The sequence below is a fragment of the Lissotriton helveticus genome, chromosome 5_1 (assembly GCF_964261635.1).
Source record: "Lissotriton helveticus chromosome 5_1, aLisHel1.1, whole genome shotgun sequence".
Taxonomy (NCBI): domain Eukaryota; kingdom Metazoa; phylum Chordata; class Amphibia; order Caudata; family Salamandridae; genus Lissotriton; species Lissotriton helveticus.
In genome coordinates, this window is record NC_136065.1 from 2,063,545,695 (window position 1) to 2,063,569,391 (window position 23,697).

Consider the following 23,697-nt stretch of genomic DNA (forward strand, 5'->3'; position numbering starts at 1 on the left):
AAGGCGGAGCAGGTATCCAAGTCGGTGGCAGGCCTTCAGGAGGCTGCACCAAAGGAGTAGGAGCCAACTGAAGAGGAGCTGGCGGCTGTGGAATAACAGGAGGCATAACAACCGGAGGTAGCGCAACTAAATGTTGCGGAGGTGCTGTAGCACTCTGCATATAAGGAGGTGGCGAACTCAACAACTGTGACATTAAAGGATCTTTCTCAAGTTCCTTCGCTTCATCTTGCTGAAGAAGCGGCAAAGCTGGATAACACTTGTCAATCACCAGTTTACGTTGCCTATGCAACTGCTCACTCACTTGTTCCTCTTCGTTATCTTTAAATTGTATAGCAGCCTGCATTACCGAAATACCTTTTTCTCTTTCATTCCTCTTCGCTAATTTAATTTCTCTCTGTTTGGCTTCCTTTCGCCATAGGCGGAAAGAGTCAAACATCGCCGGCCGGGCTTTCTTCTTTAAGAGTCTAACTTCTAGATTATCTAAAATCTCGGTGTCGTAGCTACCATATTGGGGCCACTTTCAAACACCGTCCTTCCTAGTGTAGCGGATCCACACTTCATTATATGTGATAGAATCCACGCCATGTTTTACGTAGAGCTCATATGTTGGAGTTCCAATTGGAGGAACCGGACACGAGTCCTCCAATTGGGAATCCCTATTTCGACAACAACAAAACAAATTTCCAAATCTGCTAAGACCAGGCATCTTCGCTCTCTAGTCTAGCTTCAAACTTCAAGGGAATATCGACTACGATAGTCTCATGAATACACGAGTCCCTCGGCTTTGGTACTTGCAAGTTCCAAATCAAAGATCCCAAGAGGATACCCAAAAACTAAGGACTGGGAGACGCTCCACTCATACTTAACTGAGGTATCGATGACGTCACCAGCAGACTCGTCTATCGTCTCGCTCTCTAAATCATCAAAGGGTCCAAGACAGGGCGATAGTCAGGGCAGCAGTCCTTCGTAGCCGTCGGAAGGCGGGGAACCTCGCAGCAAAGACTTTCGGACCACGACGACATACAGGGGTCGATGAAGTGGTTGGCCTTCCTTCAGAATTTTCACACAAAGCTCCTCACGAACCTTAAGCTTGGACCGGTACCGCTGAAATCGCCCCACGTTGGGCGCCAAATGAAGTACCGGGTTATTTAAAACCCAGCGATGCCAGGGGACACACACGAAGACTCCGGAATCTCCTGTCTCAGACTACAGAAACACAGAAACTTCTTGGTGACATCAAAAATCTAATTTATTGGCTGCAGCCAGTAACAGGTATCCTAGAAGTACAACACGGTGTATGTTCTCAGGAGACTGCTCAACTTTACAAAGCTAGTCATCCCTTTTTATACCAAATATTATGCTTCAGGCAAACATTCCTTATTTTACAGTTGACCATTCACATGTTTTCATGACAAAAACGCAGAATCATGATGACAAGCCCATTTTTCAGTTTGTCCAGCCCACAATCAATTTCTAGTCAAACCCAACATTCTTCATCTGACAGGTCGATCGAACCCACCATAAAAACGGGCACATCCCCATCGTAAACGGACCATAAAGAAAGGAGCAGAGACAGGTGTGAGCAAGATAAGACATAGCTGTGCGTTAATGAAAGGTTTGATGGTGTCTTGTGCCTTGATCAGTAATCTTGATCAGCTACTGGGAAAGGAACTGGTTTAACAAGTTTAGCTTCAGGCAAGAGGGTTGCCTGCTCAGGTCATTCAGAAGTCAGCTAAAGTGTACGTGTGCATGAAGACTCGTTCGGCCACTGTCATCGGCCTATGTGAGGGCAACCACAAAATGGCTGCCATACACAAAATGGAACCCGAGGGTTCAGAACGGAAACTCTGATTTCACGGTGATCACGTCACTCGAATATGACAAATACTTGTACACCTTACACTTGCCATTTTCGGTCTGATGCTACCAAAATCGTCATGGTACGACGACTTTTATGAAACGGGTTCAGAATTTCAGTACCTCACTTTGGTGCCTCTGGCTCAAAAACCCACACCTGTTGCCCAGGTTGAAATTCACCCAGTGCAGTTTTTTGGTCATACCAGTGCTTCTGAAGCTCCTGGCTGGCCTCAAGATTCTTGGATGCCTTTTCCATATACTCAACCATTCTGGACCTTAGGTCAAGCACATAGTCCACAGTGTCCTGCTTGGGTTCTTGGAGAGGCCTCTCTCAACCCTCTTACTCAAGACAAAGTGGTCCCCTTACAGGATGACAAAACAGAAGTTCAAAGGGGGAAAACCCTACTCCCTTCTGTGGCACTTCCCTATAAGCAAAAAGCAGGCATGACAACAGGACATCCCATCTCCTTTTGAGTTTTTTAGGGAGCCCCATGATCATACCTTTCAATGTCTTGTTAAATCTCTCAACAAGGCCATTGGTTTGTGGATGGTATGGGGTAGTAAACGTGTACTGCACACCACACTCCTTCCACATGTGCTTCAGGTAAGCAGACATGAAGTTGGAACCTCTGTCTGAAACCACCTCCTTAGGAACCCCCCCCTGATGAAGACACCCAGGAGGACCTTGGCTACTGCAGGAGCTGTAGTAATCCTAAGGGGAATTGCTTCAAGGTACCTAGTAGCATGATCCACTACTACTAGAATGAATGTGTTCCCTGAGGCTGTGGGGGTTCAAGTGGACCCTCAATGTCAACCCCTACTCTTTCAAATGGGACCCCCACCACTGGCAGTGGTATCAGGGGAGCCTTTGGGTGGCTACCTGTCTTGCCACTGGCCTGACAGGTAACACAGGAGCTTACAAACTCCTTCACCTTTTGATGCATCTGGGGCCTGTAGAAGTGACTAACTAGCCTTTCCAAAGTTTTGTATTGCCCCAGATGCCCAGCTAGGGGGATGTCATGAGCCAAAGTTAGGAGGACCTCACTGAACTTCCGTGGCACTACCACTCTCTTGGTGGCTCCAGGAGTAGGGTTTCTTGCCTCAGCATTCCGTAATCTCTCTTCCCAATTGGCTCTCTGGGCACCACTGACGTCTCCCTGTGCTTCTGAAACAGCTTGCTGCCTCAGGCTTTCAAGAGTGGGACAGTCTTGCTGACCCTGGCACTAGTGGGTCCCCTTGGGCCCAGGAGTTCAACTTGGTAAGGCTCAAGTTCCATGGGTTCAGTTTCCTCTAGGGTTTCCAAGTTCTCTCCCTGAGGAGAGGGGTCCTGAGAGGTTTGCTGTGTAGAAGCTGGTTTCCCAGTCTTCTTGCATGTTCTCTTGGTTGATTGGGCCATCCTTTCTGATAGATACATCTGTCGTGTGGATTCCTCACCTTGTGAATATCCCCTTGCGTCAGCAACATTCGGAAATTCTTTTTGTAGCTTCGCGCTGACGTGGACTTGGACGTCATAGAGACACGGCATCGCACGCACCTCCGCTGATGTCACCAACGTCTATAATAGACCCACGCCGGCGTGATGACATCAGTTCCCTTTTTTCCGGGTCGTCGACGCTAACGGTTTTAGAATACTCAATAGCTTTTGGGTAACTCTGTTACTGTTTTTCTACGTTTTCTCTGTTCTCTTGAACTTGTCTCCCTAGAATGTCGACTAAGAAGAAAATGATGTCCGTTACGGACCCACACCAGGACTGTATTTGGTGTTTGAGTTCCGACCACGACGTGGATGGGTGTTCGTCGTGTCAAAAAATGAACCCGAAGGCCCTGCGAAAGAGGGAGACCAAACTTCTTGTGGCAAGGTTAAAAGCCGATAAAAGAAGAAGACTTCAATATCCCGCTCGAGGAAGTCGAGGTCAAGATCAAGGTCTCGAGAGGCATCGGCTTCGAAGTCCTCGTCGGATCATGCTTCGAGGTCGCATAAGAAGCACAAGTAAAGGAGACATGAGTCTCGACGTCATTCGGGTGAGAAGTCGGGCTCGAAGTCGAGGTCGCCCAAGAAAGTTAAATCGAAGGTGATCCCACCGCAAGAAGCTTCGGATCGGGTAGGTGAGGCCTCGCCTTCGGAGTCACAAGTTCAATCTCCGACTCCGGTTTCCAATCCGACTCCGATGCCGTCTCCAGCTCAAGAAGAGGTGGAGGAAGTTCCTATTGGGGAAGATGAATCGGCACCTGTTGTAGAGCCTGATTCGAATCCACCTAGAGGTCAGCATGAAGGTGATAATCCACCTTTCCCTGCACCAGGTCAGGATCCATCAGCGTTCCTCAACGCTATGTGTGGGAAGTTGGCCTGATATGCAGTGCTCACTATTCTAGTGATCGCTATGTATCAGTCCAAACAACCCTTATTGATGATTGGTTGTAAGTCAACCTTATAGACCAGCTATCCTAGTAGCATGGATACGAGCAGTCTAAGGCTAAGACTCTAGAGGGCGTGTTAAGCCAGCTGTTTTACCATCACATTACCCCTTGAACACCCAGTGAAAGGACACCACACAAGTTGTTATGAAAATAAACAGTGTATTTATTTATAACAAGACTACCCTGGCTCTTTATGAGACAGGGAGCTAAGCACACAACAAAACTCTTATAAAAATACTTAAGTTAGCACAGTATATACAAATGCCCGAGGGGCACGGGAAACCATATACTCAAAAAGTGGAATGCGAAACTACTAGCAGGTAAGTACAGTACTAATAGGCTTTGGAATCGCTAGGACTTGACTATAGAATCGTTAGATTACTTCTAGGAGGCCCAGGGGACTCGGGTGCAGAGTGTGCACTCTCACGCGGGATTCGGGACAAAGTCTATGATAGCTAGTAAAGTTAAAGTTAGTGTTCACGGGCGAACCCGACCTGGTAGGAAGAAAACGACAGTGGATCCTGACCCTTGGATAGTGAGGCTATGCTGGGGCACCGAAATGCCGAAGTTACCTAGCCCAGAGGCTGCAGCTGCATATGTCTCAAAAGACGTCGGGAATCCTCGTAGACGAACCAGGAGCCTGGAAGAAAGATGCTGGCAGGCGACCAGTGAAGAGAGTTCGAAGTGATCCAAGCCTGGATCTTGAAGATGGATGACACCTGAAAGCAGAGGGGACCAAGTTCGTGACTACTAGCCAGTAGTCAGGGGCACCAGGAGGGCACCGGAGGGTAGTCACCTCGACTAGGTGGGTGGGCGACGCTGTGCTCTGCAGATCTCACGGACCAGGAGGCGTTGTCGGCGACCAGGATGGAGGGGCGAGCTGTCCCACGATGGATGAAGCTGTCGGCGTCGAAGGACCCAGGATTGGGCAACAAAGCCTTGGCTAATTCAAGCCCACGCGGTGGACTCAAAATGGCGTCTTGAGTGGACCAGGAGGGTCCGGGGTGCTCCTCTTCTGGAAGGGAGCAAGAACCAGTCTGGAGCAACCAGACCAGCAGCAGTGATGTCGTCGGGCGTCGTTCAGAAGGCCACAAGCCAGCGGACTAGTAGCCAAACAACGCGGTGAGCAGCAAAAAGCAGAAGGGCCCCACGCAGATCGTGGAGATGCTGGGGGGCTGATCTTCGGTGCTGGGGCTGCTCAGGGTCGGGGCTTCTCGGACCCCAAAGCACTCGCCAGTAGATTACCCGGCGGGCTTGCTGTGCAGAAGTCGTGCAGTCTTGGCAATAGTCGGTCCCTTGAGGTCTCGTCGCACTCACGGTTCTCAGCTTGGCTGTAGAGGTGAGTAGAGGTCGGAGGTGCCAGGGAAGCCGGGTCTTGTCGAGCTGGGCAGTCGGATTCCGGAGGAAGGACTTGCAGCAGACCGCAGTGTTCTTAAGGTGGTGCCTGCGGATGCAGGGTGACTACTCCTTAGTCACAAGGGAGAATCTTGAAGAAGAAATCTTGATGTCCTTTCGTAGAAAGTCGTGTCTTGATTCCAAAGATGATCTAATTTGGAAGGGGCACCAGTTCCTACCTTTATCTGGGAAAAGGGGGCTGGCACGCGACTAAGTCCTGCCCTATGGGTGGGACCAGGAGGGGGGTGGTTACACCCCTCTCCTTTGGCGGGCTTTCCCCAGGCCAGGGGCTGGAGTGCCCCTGGAACTGGTTTCAGCCGGCCTATGCACAGTGAGCACCGGGGTGCCACTTGCAGTCACCTTCCTCTGTAGCCCTGCCTACCTGGAATACACAAAACCCTGTCTGGGACGGTGCTGGCACCGCCCCTGGCAGGAAACCCTTTGTCCTTGCTTCCTGCTCTGGGAGGACTCCCAGCAGCAGGAGGGCAGACTTGTGTCTCGGTGGCAGCATCCATTTTGTGGATGCTAAGGCTCTGTCTGACTTTAACCGGAGTTACAGGTTACATACATGTCGTGTCCCTCTAGGAGGGTGGAATGCTAACCCCGTCGCCAGAATTGGCGAGGGGTTAGTATTCCAATTCGTATGACACCTTACTCGACATGTTTTGATAAAGCGATACCAGAGTTGGCATATAACCGCGAGGATTATAATGCACTTAAGAGTATATGGTATGCGATATCATGGAAACGGCTAAGGGATGGATCCCGAAAGCCGCAGACAGGCTCAGCTCATGCCAGAGCACCATCTCACACGATTCCAAGCACTCTGCCTTCAGGATTGTTAAGGCCTGCCATAGGAGTGACTGATAGGAGATCTGTGTGTCCATTTTAGGGTTAGATATAGGTATACTATATCTAAAGCAAAGGGGTGATTACACCACCTTGCCCCAGCTGTCGTGCAGCCAGTTGTGTCAGTTTAGTTAGTCAGCCCAGGGGTGGCACAATACATGCTTCAGCCCCTGGGAGACTTCTGGGTGCACCTCAGCCCTGGGTACAGGGACTTGGAGGGGGCCCAGTGCCAATTCAGTACCTGAGTACAATTTGGATAGAGAGAACAGCTAGGCTGTGGGTCTGATTAGCAGGCCCACAGCCAGGGAAAGTCGTAAACCAGTGCAGCAAAAAACAAAAATCTGGGTGATCATAGGATTGCAGACCCTACTCTCCTACATGACCCCCCCCCCCCCAAACTTTGGGACAATAAACTAACCTTGACCAGGTGAGTCTTCTTGCTCTAAGTGGAAATACCTGGAGAGCCCATCAGCATTGCTGTGATCAGTACCAGGTCTATGCTCCACTGTAAAATCCATCCCCTGTAGGGAAATGGACCACCTAAGCAGTTTGGGGTTTTCACCCTTCATCTGATTTAGCCACAAGAGGGGCTTATGGTCGGTCTGAATGGTGAAGTGAGTGCCAAACAAGTAGGCCCTCAGCTTCTTCAGGGCCCAAACCACAGCCTGAGTACAATTTGGATAGAGAGAACAGCTAGGCTGTGGGTCTGATTAGCAGGCCCACAGCCAGGGAAAGTCGTAAACCAGTGCAGCAAAAAGCAAAAATCTGGGTGATCATAGGATTGCAGACCCTACTCTCCTACACTATGTATGGGGTATTCTCGAGGTCATGGTACCCCTCTGGTGCGCCTTCGGGTCCCATGGGTCCAATGGCATTTAATTTGGGTGTTCCACACTCTTATGCCCCGGCACCTTTCATGCCGTATATGCCAGCCCCGACTCCATTGTGGCAGTACCCGGCTCCACCGAGGTAGACGCCAGCTCAACCAAAGTTGACGACTCTAATACCGGCGTCGCCCACTCCAAGCAAGTCTTTAGAATATCCTTCTAAGCCTTCCGATACTGTACCGACGTTGGTTTCGGCTCCGTCGGAGTCGATAGTGGATCCGACTGCGTTCCGTGTGAAGGAGAGGTCCAGGAGAGATGCACAATGCTTCCTGGAAGAACGGAGGTATTAAGAGTCTCACCCAGACTTGGAGGAAGGTGAACTGGATGAGGATTGTTTCGAGGAACTGGCTGATGCTAGTGGCCTTGATTTTTCCCCTGAGTGGGAGATGCCATCAGGTCCGAATACACCTTCAAAAGATGTCCAGCCATATCACGTTGTAACGGGAAAGGCAGCAGGACTTTTAGGTTTGACAATGCCTACTGTTGAGTTTAAATCAAATCTGCTTACAGAGGTTCTCCATTCACCAAGCTCAGCTGTGGAACCGTTACTCCCATTTAATGAGGTGTTAACTGAACCTATTATGGAGGTGTGGAAGAAGCCTCTTTCTGCTCCTGCTGTCTCAAAAAGTGTGACTAGGAGATAGAGTGGCTCCCGGAGACCCTGCCTTTTTATCATCTCACCCTTCTCCTGAAAGCCTGGTGATTCAGGCTGCGTGCTCAAAAAAATCAGTTGGTGCTTTTCCTCAAGTGCCTGGTGACAAGGAGGCCAAAAAGCAGGATCAAGTGGCCAAGAAAACTTTCTCCTCCGCAAGTATGGCGTTAAAATCAACGAATGCCACTTGTCTCATGGGGAGGTATGTGCACGCACTTATGGACTCAATGCATTTGTTGATTCCAAAGGTTCCAGAAGACAGCAGGGGTGACTTTGAGGAGGTTTTATCTGATACTCAAGCGGCAGCTTGTCAAGGTCTTGATACTGCAGATTCTGTGGCACGGATCATGGGCACTGCGGTCGCCACAAGAAGATCAGCGTGGCTGAAATCCTCTGATTTTTCTGCGGATGTGCAGTCTGCATTGTTAGATCTACCTTTTGACGGGGAAGTACTCTCTGGCAAGAAGGCAGATACAGCCTTAGAGAGGTTTAAGGATAGCAGAGCAACTGCTAGATCTCTTGGTCTTCAAGTAAGAGGTTCAGCGACCAGAAAGTTCAGAGGTTTTGGACGCTCTTCTTTTCGTACCTATAGACAAGGTAAACAACCGCAACAACAGCAGCAGCAGCAAAATACCTTGTATAGGTCATACATGGGAAAGCAAAGAGCACGTCCTCGAGGCCGTCAAGCCTCTTCTTCCTCCTCCTCCACCTTCTCCAACCCCCCAGCCACAGAAAAGCAGCCCTAGATCCGCCATTCAGGGTCATGTGGGTCCAGTGGGGGGTCGGCTTACCCACTTTCTACGAGATTGGGAATCGGTTGCATCATATCTTTGGGTTCTCAATCTCGTAGAAATTGGGTATGCACTTCCCTTTCGGGAATTCCCTCCCAATTACCCTCCTTGCCAGTGATATTGCTCAGAGGAACATCTGTTGCTCCTACAGGAGGAAGTTCAGACTCTGCTAAGAAAGGGTGCGCTATAGGTGGTCCCAGTGCAGGAAAGGGGTCAGGGATGCTACTCCCGGTATTTCCTGATTCCCAAGAAGGATGGCAGACTTCGTCCAATCCTGGATCTCAGGATCTTTAATCTCTATCTGAAACAGGAGAAATTCAAGATGCTCACCCTTGCTCAGGTTCTTCAAGCGCTGTTAGAAGAAGACTGGATGGTGTCACTCGACTTGCAGGATGCGTACTTTCACATCCCAATCCTGAAGTCGCACAGGAAGTATCTCCGTTTTACGGTGGGATCGCAGCACTATCAGTTTGCGGTCCTTCCGTTTGGACTTACTACTGCGCCTTGAGTCTTCAACAAGGTGATGGCAGTGGTGGCTGCGCATCTCAGAAGATCAGGGATTCCAGTATTCCCTTATTTGGACGACTTGCTGATCAAAGCAGAGTCGTCAGAGAGAGTGCTCCATCATCTGCGAGAGACAACCCAGTTGTTGTACAGGTTGGGTTTTTCGATAAATGTACCCAAGTCTCACCTGGTGCCCTCCCAGAGCAACCTGTTCATAGGTGCGGTACTGGACACTACTGTCGTGCATTCCCTCCTCCTCAAAGGATTCGCGACATACAGGAAATGATTCCTTTAATTTACAACGGAGCGGTCGTTCCAGTCCTGAAGGTCCTTCGCCTGCTCGGTCTGATGGCTTCATGCATTCTGTTGGTCAACCATGCACGCTGGCACATGAGGGCGCTCCAGTGGTGCCTCCGCAGGCAGTGGTATCAACACAACGGAGATCCCAGGGAGTCAGTGAGGATCTCCAGAGAAGCTGCGGCAGATCTGTCTTGGTGGGGCCTGGAAGGCAACCTGTCTCAGGGGAAGCCTTTTCAGTTGCCTCCTCCGGTGGCCACAGTGATTACGGATGCTTGGGTGGGGTGCTCATCTGGGGGATCTGGAGGTCAAGGGTCTTTGGTCTCCAGAGGAAAGGTTGTTTCACATCAACCTTCTAGAATTGCGGGCGATACGTTTGGCGCTCAAGGCCTTCCTCCCTTCCCTTCGCGATCAGTCGGTCCAGGTCCTGACGGACAACACGACCGCGATGTGGTACATCAACAAACAGGGAGGAGTGGGGTCGCAGTGTCTCTGCAGAGAGTGTCTGCGTCTCTGGTCCTGGGTACAGGACCATCAGATTTGTCTGATGGCAAATCATCTGGCCGGAGTTCTGAACGTTCGTGCAGACAGTCTCAGTCGGCAGTTCTCTGCCGACCACGAGTGGAGGCTTCACCCGGAGGTGGTTCGCGACACCTTTCAGTTGTGGGGGACTCCTCGGGTGGACCTGTTCGCCACTCGCGAGAATGCCCACTGCCTGTCATTCTGCAGTCTCCAGTATCCGGTGCAAGGAGCCTTGGGGGACGCGTTTCAGTTGAGTTTGGGAAATCAACCCCTTTACGCGTTTCCTCCCATACCTTTGATTCCTCGAGTTCTGAGGAAGATACGCCAAGTCATATTGGTCACCCCGGACTGGCCAAGAAGGGTGTGGTATACAGATCTTCCCCGCCGCTCCATCTCCCTCTCGGGGCAGATCTCCTCTCGCAGTCGCAGGGGCAGGTTCTACACCCCCACCTCCAGACATTGCACCTTCATGCCTGGAGATTGAACGGGGCAACCTGAGTTCTTTTTCTCTCCCGCCTGACGTGGTGGACGTCATCTTGTCAGCCAGGCGTGACTCCACTAAGTCCATCTATTCATATAGATGGTCACAATTTGTTTCTTGGTGTGGGGAGAAATCTATTGACCCTTTGAGAGCCGATTTGTCTGATGTTCTCCAGTTTGCCCTTTCTCTGGCGCAACAGGGGCTTGCTGTTGCCACAGTGAAGGGCTATCTTTCAGCGCTGTCGGTATTTCTCTGTTTGCCTGATCAGCCATCTCTTTTTAAATCTCCTGTGGTTTTAAGGTTTTTGAAGGGTCTCACACATAAGTTCCCTCCTGTTTCTTTTATTGTGCCTCAGTGGGACTTAAATCTTGTCTTGACCTTTTTGATGGGTGCTCCTTTTGAGCCTCTTCATGAATGTCCTTTGAGGCTTTTGACTCTTAAGACAGTCTTCCTCGTTGCAATAACCTCTGCAAGGAGGGTAAGTGAGCTTCAAGCTGTTAGTTCCAAGCCCCCATTCTTGACCATTCATGCTGATCGAATGGTTCTTAGGACCAGGGCTGCTTTTCTTCCAAAGGTGGTTAGACCTTGGTCAATCCATTATCCTCCCTACTTTTTATCCTCCCCCACACCCTTCCAAGGAGGAGGAGAGATTGCACCGTCTGGACCCCAAAAGGGCGGTGTCCTTTTACTTGGACAGATCTAAAGACTATCGTTTGGATGACCAGCTCTTCATTGGGTTTTGCTGGCTGCAAAAGAGGAAGATAGATCGTCCTCTGTATAAAGATCTGCTACTCTTTGGCCGGTAAGGAACCACCAGAGGGTATTAGGGCTCATTCTACAAGAGCTAAATCTTCAACCTCAGCATTGGCTAGAGGTGTTCCAGTAGAGTACATTTGTAGGGCGGCAACTTGGTCTTCCCTCCACACTTTCGCAAAGCATTACTGCTTGGATTCCGAAGTGAGGAGGGACGGCCACTTTGCGCGCTCTGTCCTCCAGGATTTCCTGGTTTAGGAGAGTGGACATCCTCCTCCGGGAGTGGGGACTGCTGTGGGACTCTATTCACAAGGTGAGGAATCCATACGGCAGATGTATCTATCAGAAGAACAAGTTACTTACCTTCGGTAACGCTTTTTCTGGTAGATACAATATCTGCCTGCGGATTCCTTACTGACCCACCCGCCTCCCCGTTGTCCACTCTTCTATACCAGTTTTTCTGTATTGTATTTATTTTATTGTCAAGGGGTTGTTTATTTCAAATGTTTTATTGCATTTGTTTCACACTGTGTGTTACTTTGATATTTGTACTGCGTATACTGTGAATATGTCTACTGTCATTGGTCCGTCCGTGTGCCTCGAAGGCACGGAAAAAAGGGCGGAACTGATGTCATCACGCCGGCATGGGCCTATTATAGACGTCGGTGATGTCAGCGGAGTCGCGTGCGATGCCGTGTCTCTATGACGTCCAAGTCCACGTCGGCGCGAAGCTACAAAAAGAATTTCCAAATGTTGCTGACGCAAGGGGATATTCACAAGGTGAGGAATCCACAGGCAGATATTGTATCTACCAGAAAAAGCGTTACCGAAGGTAAGTAACTTGTTCTTTAGGCTCCAAACCTACTAGTAGTTAACCCTTCTTTTTGCTCTGTGCTCTTGTTTGCGCACACACCAATTCCAGGATACCCAGCATGGCTGCATGGGTTACTTGCTCAACTTCAACCCAGGCTAAAGTTTTCTAGGTCATTTTCAAGCAGACAGTCAGCTGGCAACTTCTGAGAGACCACTACCTGTTTCAGACCATAACTCTGCCCCCCCCCTCCCCTCTTCCCCTAGCCTAATGTCACCATAGCCATAGGATGAATAGTGGTAACACTGTCAGCATTGGTCAGCATTGGTGACTGGGTGAGTTTTTCCAATCAGGTATCGCTCTGGGGTGTAGGAGAGATGGGTCTGCTTCCTACGGTTACCCCCACTTTTTCACTTTTTGCTGTGATCCTCTGGTTTTTTGACTTTAGTGTGGCTGCGGGCCTGCCAATCAGACCCACAGCCCAGCTATTCTCTCTCTGTATTGATACCATGTACTTTAAGTACATACCAGATTGGTTACTGGGTCACCGGTGTTAGCCCCTGAATAGTGTAACATAGGTACCCAGGGCATAGGTGCACCTTAAGCCTACCAGGGGCTGCAGCATGTTTTGTGCCACCCCTGGTTTGCCTTCCAAACTGACACTACAGGTCTGTTTACACAGCCTGGGTAAGGTGGTGTAAACACCCCTTACTTAGATATAGTATACCTATATCTATCTATACATATACACACATATACACCTATAAGTCACTCCCGGAGGCAGATTGCTTGTTTTTATGTGAGAGGGTGCCCTAGCATGAGCTGAGCCCCTCTGCAGCTTTCGGAACAATCTCCTTATAGCTGTTCTATGATATAGCCATACCATATACTCTGAAGTGCATTAAAATCCTCGCGGTTAATGCTAACTTTGGTTTGGTTTCATCAAAACATGTTGTGTGAGGTGTCAAACACTTTGGAATACTACCCCCACCAGTCCTGGCGGCGGGGGTAGCATTCCACCCTTTTAGAAGGAGAAGACATGTAGTTACTGGTTTACACAGTTAAAATTAAACGGAGCCTCAGCATCACAAAATGGATGCTGCTGGCGCCACAGTCACGATTCTGACCTCCTGTTGCTGGACGAAACTCCGGCAGGGGAGGCCTGGACAATAGGTTTCCTGTCCAAGGAGGTGCTGGCACCTCCCCAGACAGGCTTTTGTGTATTGGGGCAGGGAGGACTGCATTCAGTGAATGCTTTCCAGACACTGCCTGGGATACACAAGGTGCTCCATGCATTTCCCAGTTCAAACCGGTTGCTGGGGCACTCTTCCCCAGCTCTGGTGCAAAACTGGAGAAAGGGAAAGGGGTGTACCCACCCCCTTCCCAGGTCCACCCATAGGTGGGACCTTAAGGGTAGTCCAGCCCCTAAACTTAGTATAAGTATGGAAGCCCAGTCACTAGGACTTTGGATTACCCTGGACGACACACTGAAACATAAATCCTGGACCTTCGACATTCCATTTCGACTGGAAGTCGGAAGACCTCTCACTTGTGGTCAAGGAGTGACCACCCTGTTCAAACAGGCACCAACAGCAACATTGCCAGTCTACATTTTCGAGGCTCCCGCCGGATCCCGAAGAAATTGCGACACAGGACACTGACTTCCAGACATCTCTGACACTACCTTCGCTCACAGCAAAGCTGAGACCCGTGGTGGACACGAGAGACGTGGGACCGGAACTCCTGGACATCCTTCATTTTGCAAGCTGCACTCACTTCACGAGGTAACTCAAAGTTGTGCATTGGGGTGCTTGAAGCCCCAGACCAGAGCACCATTTGCACCGAAGCTCAGATGCCCCCACTCCACGAGTGACCTGTGAGCTCCGCTTTTGCATTTCAGCTCGACGCGTCTTCGCAGTTCCTAGTCCGTTGGCTAGTGAGCCCCCCGAAGACTTTCCTTTACATCTAACTTGCTTTCCTGGTTGCTCCAGGCTTGCTCCAACTTCCGTACAAAGGAGAAGTTCCTCAGACCTTGCTGGTCTGCACCGAAGCCAATCTCTGCATCCTGCGTGGGTTGCGTTTGCCAAGGCTTGTTGGGTCCAGTCCCGATACCGACACTGCAGTCAACTAGATCCTTTGTGGGACAGTTCGAGTTCAGCACCCGGTCGACGTAGATGCCTCCTGGTCCTTGTGGCTGAAGAGACGAACTTCACATCTTGACCTGAAATCACCCGACATCTGGTGGCATCTTTCTATCGCTGCCCTGGTCACTGGCAAGTGACCCAGACTCTGTCCCTTCTGCTTTCAGGTTCTTCAGATCTTCAATCAACCCTTGGATCCACCCGGACACTTTTCCTCTTGTCGCCTGCAACACTTCTTTGCAGCTCTCCATTGAACACAACGATGACACCCGACACGAAAAGACACCTATGCACCTGGCTTCCCTGGGTGACGTAACACGAGTACTCCGGTGCTCCCGTGGGTCTTGACTCTAGAAGTGTCCTAGTTTAAAAAGGGTTCCATCGTAGTCCATCCGGAAGTGTCCTTAAATTGTATGTTCGAGGCATATGAGCTGCAGATTGTACACCTAGCATTAGATCGCCACCTGATGTTGGGCTCGGATAATTGCAGGTTGTTATCTTCTTGGAAGAAGTCTTTGTAGTCATGAGATAGGTGACTCCTCCCTTGGACGATACTACGCATGGGCATCGGTTCCATCCTTAGATTGTTTATTTCCGCCACTGGGTTCAGATGAAAGTTTTTCCGCTTCGGCTAGAAAAATGCTTTTCAAGCACCTTGAAGAGCAAAACTTCCTCAAACTTCTAACAACTACCTTCGACATTGAATACAATAGTTTCGACTCCATCAGCTCTATTCCGTTCAACAACGCGGGCCGTTGGGCCTATCGACGCCGTGCGGTCTACACCTCATGGACAGAACTCCATTTAAAAGATGTCTGGTACGTCGAGCAAAGTTTCCACATAGCGATCACCACGAGGTCTGCAACCTCTGTCTATCGCCAGAACACGACGAATCGACCTGCACAGCTTGTGCATCCTTCCGATCGAAGAAAACCATTTGAGATCGGAGGGCCCGTCGACACGAAATGAGGAGGTCAGCTTTGGAACCGGAAGATATCTTCGATGAAGAGGTTCCGCTCGTTCCCGAAGAAGATTCACCTGATCTCCAGATCGTATCAGAGGCAGACTACTCAGATGACTCCATTCCATTGGATCAGCGCATGAGTACTCCTGCCCCTGCGCCACATACTGTTCCCAAACCGAAGGCAAAGGTCAGCACTCTGCCTGCAGGGCCCAGTCGAGACCGAACACCCGCTTCGAAAGCCCCGCCTTCGAGCCCGGCCTTGAAGAAAAATTAAACCTTCTAGTGGCTCGGCACCGAGCAAACCGCACGTGCCGATTCCACCTCTTCCATCGGCACCGAAACCCAAAGATAGCTTGGCACCGAAACCAAAGGATGGCTCGGCGCCGAAACAGAAAGACCTCTCGGCACCGAAGCCTAAAGAAGTATCTGCACCCAAACCGAGAGAAGAACCGGCTCCGAAGCCATCCACTACTAAACATAAACGTGTGAAGCCATCGTCCGACGCCTCGAAGCCGACGACACCAGCTTCCACACCGAAACACCTTCTTCAGTGCCGAAGCCCACAAGGCCTGATTCCGATGGGACCAAGCCCTCGAACCTGCCTACCAAGCCGAAAACAACACCTTCGGCCCCGAAAACTACGCCTAAGGAGGTTACAGCACCTCCCAAGGCAAAAAATACAAAACCGCCTCGGCTGGAACCAAAAACCCAAGAACGTTGTCCATTAGGAAGAACTGTTCTTGCCAGATCCTCGACAAGAGGATCTACATCGACCCAAAAACAGGTCATGTAGAAGCAACACCTCACAAAAAGAGACCAGCAGATGCACCAACCACACCTGTGGTTCCTACCAAGAAAAAGGACCGTGCAACATCCCCTATGCATTTTTCTTTTCCAATACCACCTCCTCCTTCTTCTCCTGTTCCTCCTCACATATCACCTCAAATCTCTCCTGCACATTCTCCACTTTTATCATCACATTCATCTCAACATGATGATGATGAATATAGTCTGGGTGGAGGGACTGATATAGATGAGCCATTCCCATACCCTGTGGATAATGTTATATGGGACTTGCCAAACCCACAAAATGCACCTGATATTCCTGACCCGCAATTATATCCTTCAAAACCTTCCCCTCCAGAGGATAACATTGGGTTTGAGGCATGTGGGCTGCTAAATTCATATCTGATGCATAGATCGCCGCCTAGTGTTGGGTCCGGATGATTGCACATTGTTGTCCTGGAAGAGTCTTCGAAGTATCACGAGATAGGTGGCTCCTCCCCTGGACTACAGTGCGCATGGGCATTGGCTCCATCCCCAGATTGTTTTTTTCCGCCATTGGGTTCGGATGGGATTTCGACGGCTCCCTGTCGGAATCGAAAAACCTTCCTTCTCAAGGCCAAAAGGCCTTCGGTATTCGCGTCGGTATTGTATGCGAACGGTCCCGAGCATCGTCTGACTCTTCCGGTCAGATTTCGGCGGAGTGGTTTACCCTTCGCGCATCGAGGCCCTGTACTCGCAGCAAGACCCCGACGGCTTCATCATGGAACGGAGCCCGTTCAAGCGCTGCCCCGTGTGTGGGTCCAAATACCCACATATCGACGTGCATCCAGTTTGTAATAGATGTCTTTCGCCGGACCACGACGAAGACAACTGCATGGCCTGCTCCAAATTCAGGTCAAAGAAGACGCTCAAGCATCGGCGCGCGGCGCGACTTGAGGCCTTCCACGCAGCCCCGGCACCCGACGACATATTCGACGACCCCGCAGAAGAAGGCCACAGCCATCAACTTCAGATCTCACCACCATCGACGGAGGTCGAGGCGGATCCAGAGGAATACATTGAAGGACAGAGCCAAGACCTTGAATACGTCGAGGAAAGTAGGGGACGACGAAGAAGTCTATGGGGCCGCGGAAGATAGCTCAGAGGACGAGCTATGCCCCGAAAGTTACTCGACTCAGGCTCCGGTCACGGGATCGCCACTCGGCCTTACCCTCGACCCTGCACCGATATCCCCAGCCCCGCCTTCGGGCCCGGCTACGGATACACCAGAGGAGCCACCGTTGCGCGTATCGAAACCGAAACCGCAACTATTGCTGTCGACGGCGCCTAAAATGGCCGACATCACGCCGAAACCGAAACCTTCGGTCTCCACGGCTCCGAAAATGGCCGCCGACTCAGCAAAAGCGAAACCGAAACTTACGGCTTCCACGACATCTAAAATGGCCGACGTCCCGTCCAAGCCAGCAAAGCCGACTCCGTCTTCAACTCCGTCAGCTTCGAGCCACACGAAGTCCAAGAAGACTGTCGACACATCGGCGCCACAAACGGTGGCTAAGGACAAGTCCTCAAAGAAGGTCGTCCATCCCGCCTCGGCGCCTAAGGCCCAAGATCCGACGACCGGAGCCGCTACTCATCGGCACAAGGATGCCGGGTCGGCATCGCCGGCGTCGGCGCCTACACCGACCGCAAAGCAGCGTCCCGTGGGAGGCCAAGAATCATCGGTGGCCACTTCTGCTACGCCGAAGTCCTCCGAAGCAGACAAACATGAAGCATCGGTTACCAAACCCTCGGCTTCTTTTACAAAACAGGTCACCGACTCCCTCAAGAGAATTCGGGAGAAGGCACAGACGTCAACGTCTACCGCATCATCGGATCCGACACCGGTGAACATACCGGCGAAGTCGTCCTCCAAGCTTCTCTACGTCCTGCCACCAAAGGTGGCGCCCAAAGCGTTTGTAGCCAAGACGGTGTCGAAGAACACCGACACGTCGGAATATTCGACGCCCAGTCCCAATTTGCAGCGGCCAAAGGCGTCAGGGGACAATTTAGAGCATTTCATCGATGCCAACACAGGGAAATTGACACTTTATAAAAGAAAGATCACTTCCCAACCTTTAGAAGCATTTGTTATTCCACTGAAAAAGAAAAAACAAGCACAGGACATACCTCCACTTGTTGAACCTCTTCAGCCTCCACCAAGGAGGAGTCCAACACCTTCCCCCCACCACTCAGGGGGTGAGGATGAAGAACAGGATGACCAATATAATTTCCCTACTGACACTGACCCTGATGTACACCAGGACCCATATGATGACGCTGGGGACCAGGTCAGCCATCAAGTAGTACATGACCCTCAGGTTTTTGGAACACGTACATCACCTACTGAGGACTCAGCGGCATTCACTGCTTTAATAGAACGGGCAGCTGCAACTCATAATGTGGACATGCACTCTGACCCGGTGGAGGAAGATTTCCTGTTTGACACTTTCTCTGTCTCCGAAAGAACAGTCAAAACGCTCCCCATGCTGAAAGGGGTCCTTAAACATGCACCAGAGATCTTTATGGAACCAACAAGAGCAAGAGTGGTAAACCCACGTATTGAGAAAAAATACAGGCCAGCACCTGGAGACCCTGCTTATATTCGGGGACAGTTGCCTTTGGACTCATTGGTGGTCGCGAACGCCCGCAAACGGGCCAACTCCCAAACAACGGGTGAAGCTCCTCCCCCGGACAAGGAGTCGAAAGTGCTTGAGGCTTCTGGCAAGCGGGTGGCTGCGCAGGCTGCCAATGTATGGCGTATTGCAAATACACAAGCACTACTGGCGCGTTACGATAGGGCGCATTACGACACCCTAGAACAGCTCCTTCAACATCTACCTGATGAGTATAAAGAAGCAGGCGAAATGCTCATTCAAGAGGGGAAGCTTATATCAAATGCTGCCATTAAGTGTGCACTTGATGTCGCGGACACAGCGGCTAGGGGTATTAACACTAGCGTCATGCTAAGGCGCCAAGCCTGGCTTCGTATATCTGGGTTTAAGCAGGACATCCAGACTACAATCCTCAACCAGCCAGTCAATCCTGACAGACTGTTTGCCCCTGATGTAGACACCACACTTGAAAAGATTAAGAAAGACAACGAGACTGCTCAGTCCATGGGGGCTCTCCAATCACAACAATTCAGAGGCAACACTTTTCGTCGCTCAGGTGCGCGTAGTGGTACCAGAGGACACTTGGGACAACAAACACAATTCGCAAAAGGTGGTGCGCAATCCTCGTACCCCAAGCAAGGTAGAGGGGGTTACCGAGGTAACAATGCCAAGGGCAGAGGTAGAGGAAACAACAACTCACGTTCCTCTGCCACCACCAAACAGTGACTCCCTGTCGCTGCCCCCCGACCATCCAACACCTGTCGGGGGAAGACTACAGCAGTTCCTGCTAGTCTGGTCGTCCATCACCACAGACAGGTGGGTGAGAAAACTAATCCAGTACGGTTATTGCTTGGAGTTAACATCCACTCCTCCCAACATCCCCCTGTGAGAAGTTGGCCTGATGTGCAGTGCTCACTATTCTAGTGATCACTATATATCAGTCCAAACAACCCTTATTGATGATTGGTTGAAAGTCAACCTTATAGACCAGCTATCCTAGTAGCATGGATACGAGCAGTCTAAGGCTAAGACTCTAGAGGGCGTGTTAAGCCAGCTGTTTTACCATCACATTACCCCTTGAACACCCAGTGAAAGGACACCACACAAGTTGTTATGAAAATAAACAGTGTATTTATTTATAACAAGACTACCCTGGCTCTTTATGAGACAGGGAGCTAAGCACACAACAAAACTCTTACGAAAATACTTTTAAGTTAGCACGTTACACAAATGCCCGAGGGGCACGAAAAACCATATACGCTAAAAGTGGAATGCGAATTACTAGCAGGTAAGTAACAGTTCTAATAGGCTTTGGAATCGCTAGGACTGGACTAGGGAATCGTTAGATTACTACTAGGAGACCCAGGGGACTCGGGTGCAGAGTGTGCACTCTCACGCGGGATGCGGGACAAAGTCTATGGAAGCTAGAATTCACAAAGTTAGTGTTCACGGGCGAACCCGACCTGGTAGGGAGAAAACGACAGTGGATCCTGACCCTTGGATAGTGAGGCTATGCTGGGACACCGGAGTGCCGAAGTTACCTAGCCCAGGGGCTGCAGCTGCATAGGTCTGAAAAGACGTCGGGGATCTCGTTGCCGGACCAGGAGCCTGGAAGGAAGAAGTTGCTGGCAGGCGACCAGTGAAGAAAAGTTCGATGGATCCAAGCCTGGATCAAGGAAGAAGAAAACCTGAAAGCAGAGGGGACCAAGTTCTTGAATCACTAGCCAGTGATTAAGTGGGCACCAGGATGGCACCGGGCGAAGTCACCGCAGTCAGGTGAGTGGGTGCTGCTGGGCTCTGCAGTCTCTCGGACCAGGAGGCGTTGTCGGCGACCAGGGTGGAGGTGCGAGCTGTCCCACGAAGGATGAAGTCGTTGGCGTCGAAGTTACCCAGGATTGGGCAACAAGCCTTGGCTAATTCAAGCCCACGCGGTGGACTCAAAATGGCGTCTTGAGTGGACCAGGAGGGTCCGGGGTGCTCCTCTTCTGGAAGGGAGCAAGGGCCAGTCTGGAGCAACCAGACCAGCAGCAGAAATGTCGTCGGGCGTCGTCAGGAAGGCCACAAGCCAACGGGCTAGTAGCCAAACAACGCGGTGAGCAGCGGAAAGCAGAAGGGCCCCACGCAGATCGTGGAGATGCTGGGGGGCTGCACTTCGGAGCTGGAGCTGCTCAGAGTCGGGGCTTCTCGGACCCCAAAGCACTCACCAGTAGATTACTCGGCGGGCTTGCTGGAAAGAAGTCGTGCAGTCTTGCAGATGGCCGGTCCCTTGAGGTCTCGTCGCACCCACGGTTCTCAGCTGGGCTGTAGAGGTGGGTAGAGGTCAGAGGTGCCAGGGAAGCCGGTTCTCGTCGAGCTGGGCAGTCGGATTCCGGAGGAAGGACTTACAGCAGACCGCAGTGTTCTTAGATGGTGCCTGCGGATGCAGGGTGACTACTCCTTAGTCACAAGGGAGAAATCTTAGGAAGAAGTCTTGAGTTCCTTTCGCAGAAAGTAGTTTCAGGATTCAAAGATGATCTGATTTGGAAGGGGGCCAGTCTCTACCTTTATCCTGTAAAAAGGGGCTGGCACGCGACTAAGTCCTGCCCTATGGGTGGGACTAGGAGGGGGGTGGTTACACCCACTTCCTTGGCGGGCTTTTCCCCAGCACAGGGTCTGGAGTGACCCTGGAACTGGTTCCAGCCAGCCTATGCACAGTGAGCACCGGGGTGCCACGTGCAGTCACCTTCCTCTAAAGCCCTGCCTACCTACAATACACAAAACCCTGTCTGGGACGGTGCTGGCACCGCCCCTGGCAGGAAACCCTTTGTCCTTATCTCCTGTTCTGGGAGGACTCCCAGCAGCAGGAGGGCAGACTTGTGTCTCGGTGGCAGCATCCATTTTGGGGATGCTAAGGCTCTGTCTGACTTTTAACCGGGTTATAGGTTACATGCATGTCGTGTCCCTCTAGAAGGGTGGAATGCTAACCCCGTCGCCAGAATTGGCGAGGGGTTAGTATTCCAATTCGTATGACACCTTACTCGACATGTTTTGATAAAGCGATACCAGAGTTGGCACATAACCGCGAGGATTATAATGCACTTAAGAGTATATGGTATGCGATATCCTGGAAACGGCTAAGGGATAGATCCCGAAAGCCGCAGACAGGCTCAGCTCATGCCAGAGCACCATCTCACACGATTCCAAGCACTCTGCCTTCAGGATTGTTAAGGCCTGCCATAGGAGTGACTGATAGGAGATCTGTGTGTCCATTTTAGGGTTAGATATAGGTATACTATATCTAAAGCAAAGGGTGAGTACACCACCTTGCCCCAGCTGTCGTGCAGCCAGTTGTGTCAGGTTTAGTTAGTCAATCCAGGGGTGGCACAATACATGCTTCAGCCCCTGGGAGACTTCTGGGTGCACCTCAGCCCTGGGTACAGGGACTTGGAGAGGGCCCAGTGCCAATTCAGTACCTGAGTACAATTTGGATAGAGAGAACAGCTAGGCTGTGGGTCTGATTAGCAGGCCCACAGCCAGGGAAAGTCGTAAACCAGTGCAGCAAAAAGCAAAAATCTGGGTGATCATAGGATTGCAGACCCTACTCTCCTACACCCCCCAAGACAACGTCCTATGTCGGCAGAGCACTTGCACTTATTGCAGCAGGAAGTGCTAGTAATGCTGCAAAAAGGAGCAATCGAACTCGTGCCAGTGGAGGAGGAAGGAACAGGGGTCTACTCCCTGTACTTCCTCATCCCAAAGAAGGACGGATCGCTCAGACCCATTCTAGATCTGCGCCCCCTCAACATGTACATACTGTCAGAACATTTTCACATGCTGACACTGCAACAAATCCTTCCCCTTCTAAACCAAGGGGATTTCCTGGCAACCTTGGACCTCAAGGATGCTTACTTTCACATCCCACTCCACCCATCCCACAGAAAATACCTCAGGTTCACCATTCTCAACAAGCACTATCAGTTCAAAGTCCTACCCTTCGGGGTGACTACTGCCCCCAGAGTGTTTACGAAGTGTCTAGCGACAGTGGCGGCGCACCTCAGGAGACAAAACATACATGTCTATCCGTACCTCGACGACTGGCTCGTTCAGGCGAAGTCGGAAAGGCAGTGCGCCTCACACATGTCCCACACTATTCACCTCCTTCACAGCCTGGGGTTCTCGCTAAACTACCCAAAGTCGCACCTTCAGCCAGCCCATGTGCAGCAGTACCTGGGCGCGACCATAAACACCCTGACTGCTATAGCTCAACCAAACACAGTCAGAATCAACAACATTCAGTCGCTGATCCAGAGGTTCAGACCGCAACACTCCCTGCCTGCGAGAGTGTTCATGCAGTTGATAGGCATGATGGCCTCCTGCATCTTCATAGTCCCGCACGCAAGGTTGCACATGCGTCCCCTCCAAGAATGCTTGGCAAATCAATGGACACAGGCTCAAGGACAACTGACAGACCTAGTGTTGGTGACCGGTCGGGCGTACAACTCTCTGCATTGGTGGAATCCACACAACCTTTGCAAGGGACGACCGTTCCAGGAGCCGGTGCCACAGATTGTCCTAACAACGGACGCATCTCTCCAAGGGTGGGGAGCGCATGTGCTCCACTACACAGTGCAGGGACTATGGTCAACCCATCAACAAAGGTTGCACATCAACTACCTGGAATTGATGGCAATCTTCATGGCGCTCAAGTCCTTCAAAGTGCATTTGTGCAACAAGGTCGTGTTGATCCGGACGGACAACATGACAGCCATGTACTACATCCAAAAGCAGGGCGGTACTCACTCACCACAGCTGTCTCATCTGGCTCAGAGCATGTGGAAGTGGGCCATTCAGAGGAACATCTTCCTCATGGCAGAACACCTCCCGGGCAAGGACAATCAGATGGCGGATCTGCTCAGCAGATACAGCCATCAAATGCACGAGTGGGAGATTCATCCATCA

The 23,697-nt window shown here is 51.0% G+C and overlaps 1 protein-coding gene across 13 annotated transcripts in view; it reads left to right on the forward strand.

Moving 5' to 3' along the window:
• Positions 1-23,697, forward strand: part of PRRC2A (proline rich coiled-coil 2A) — a 1,857,131-nt gene that overhangs the window by 658,952 nt on the left and 1,174,482 nt on the right. The gene's annotated exons all lie outside the window — the stretch shown is intronic.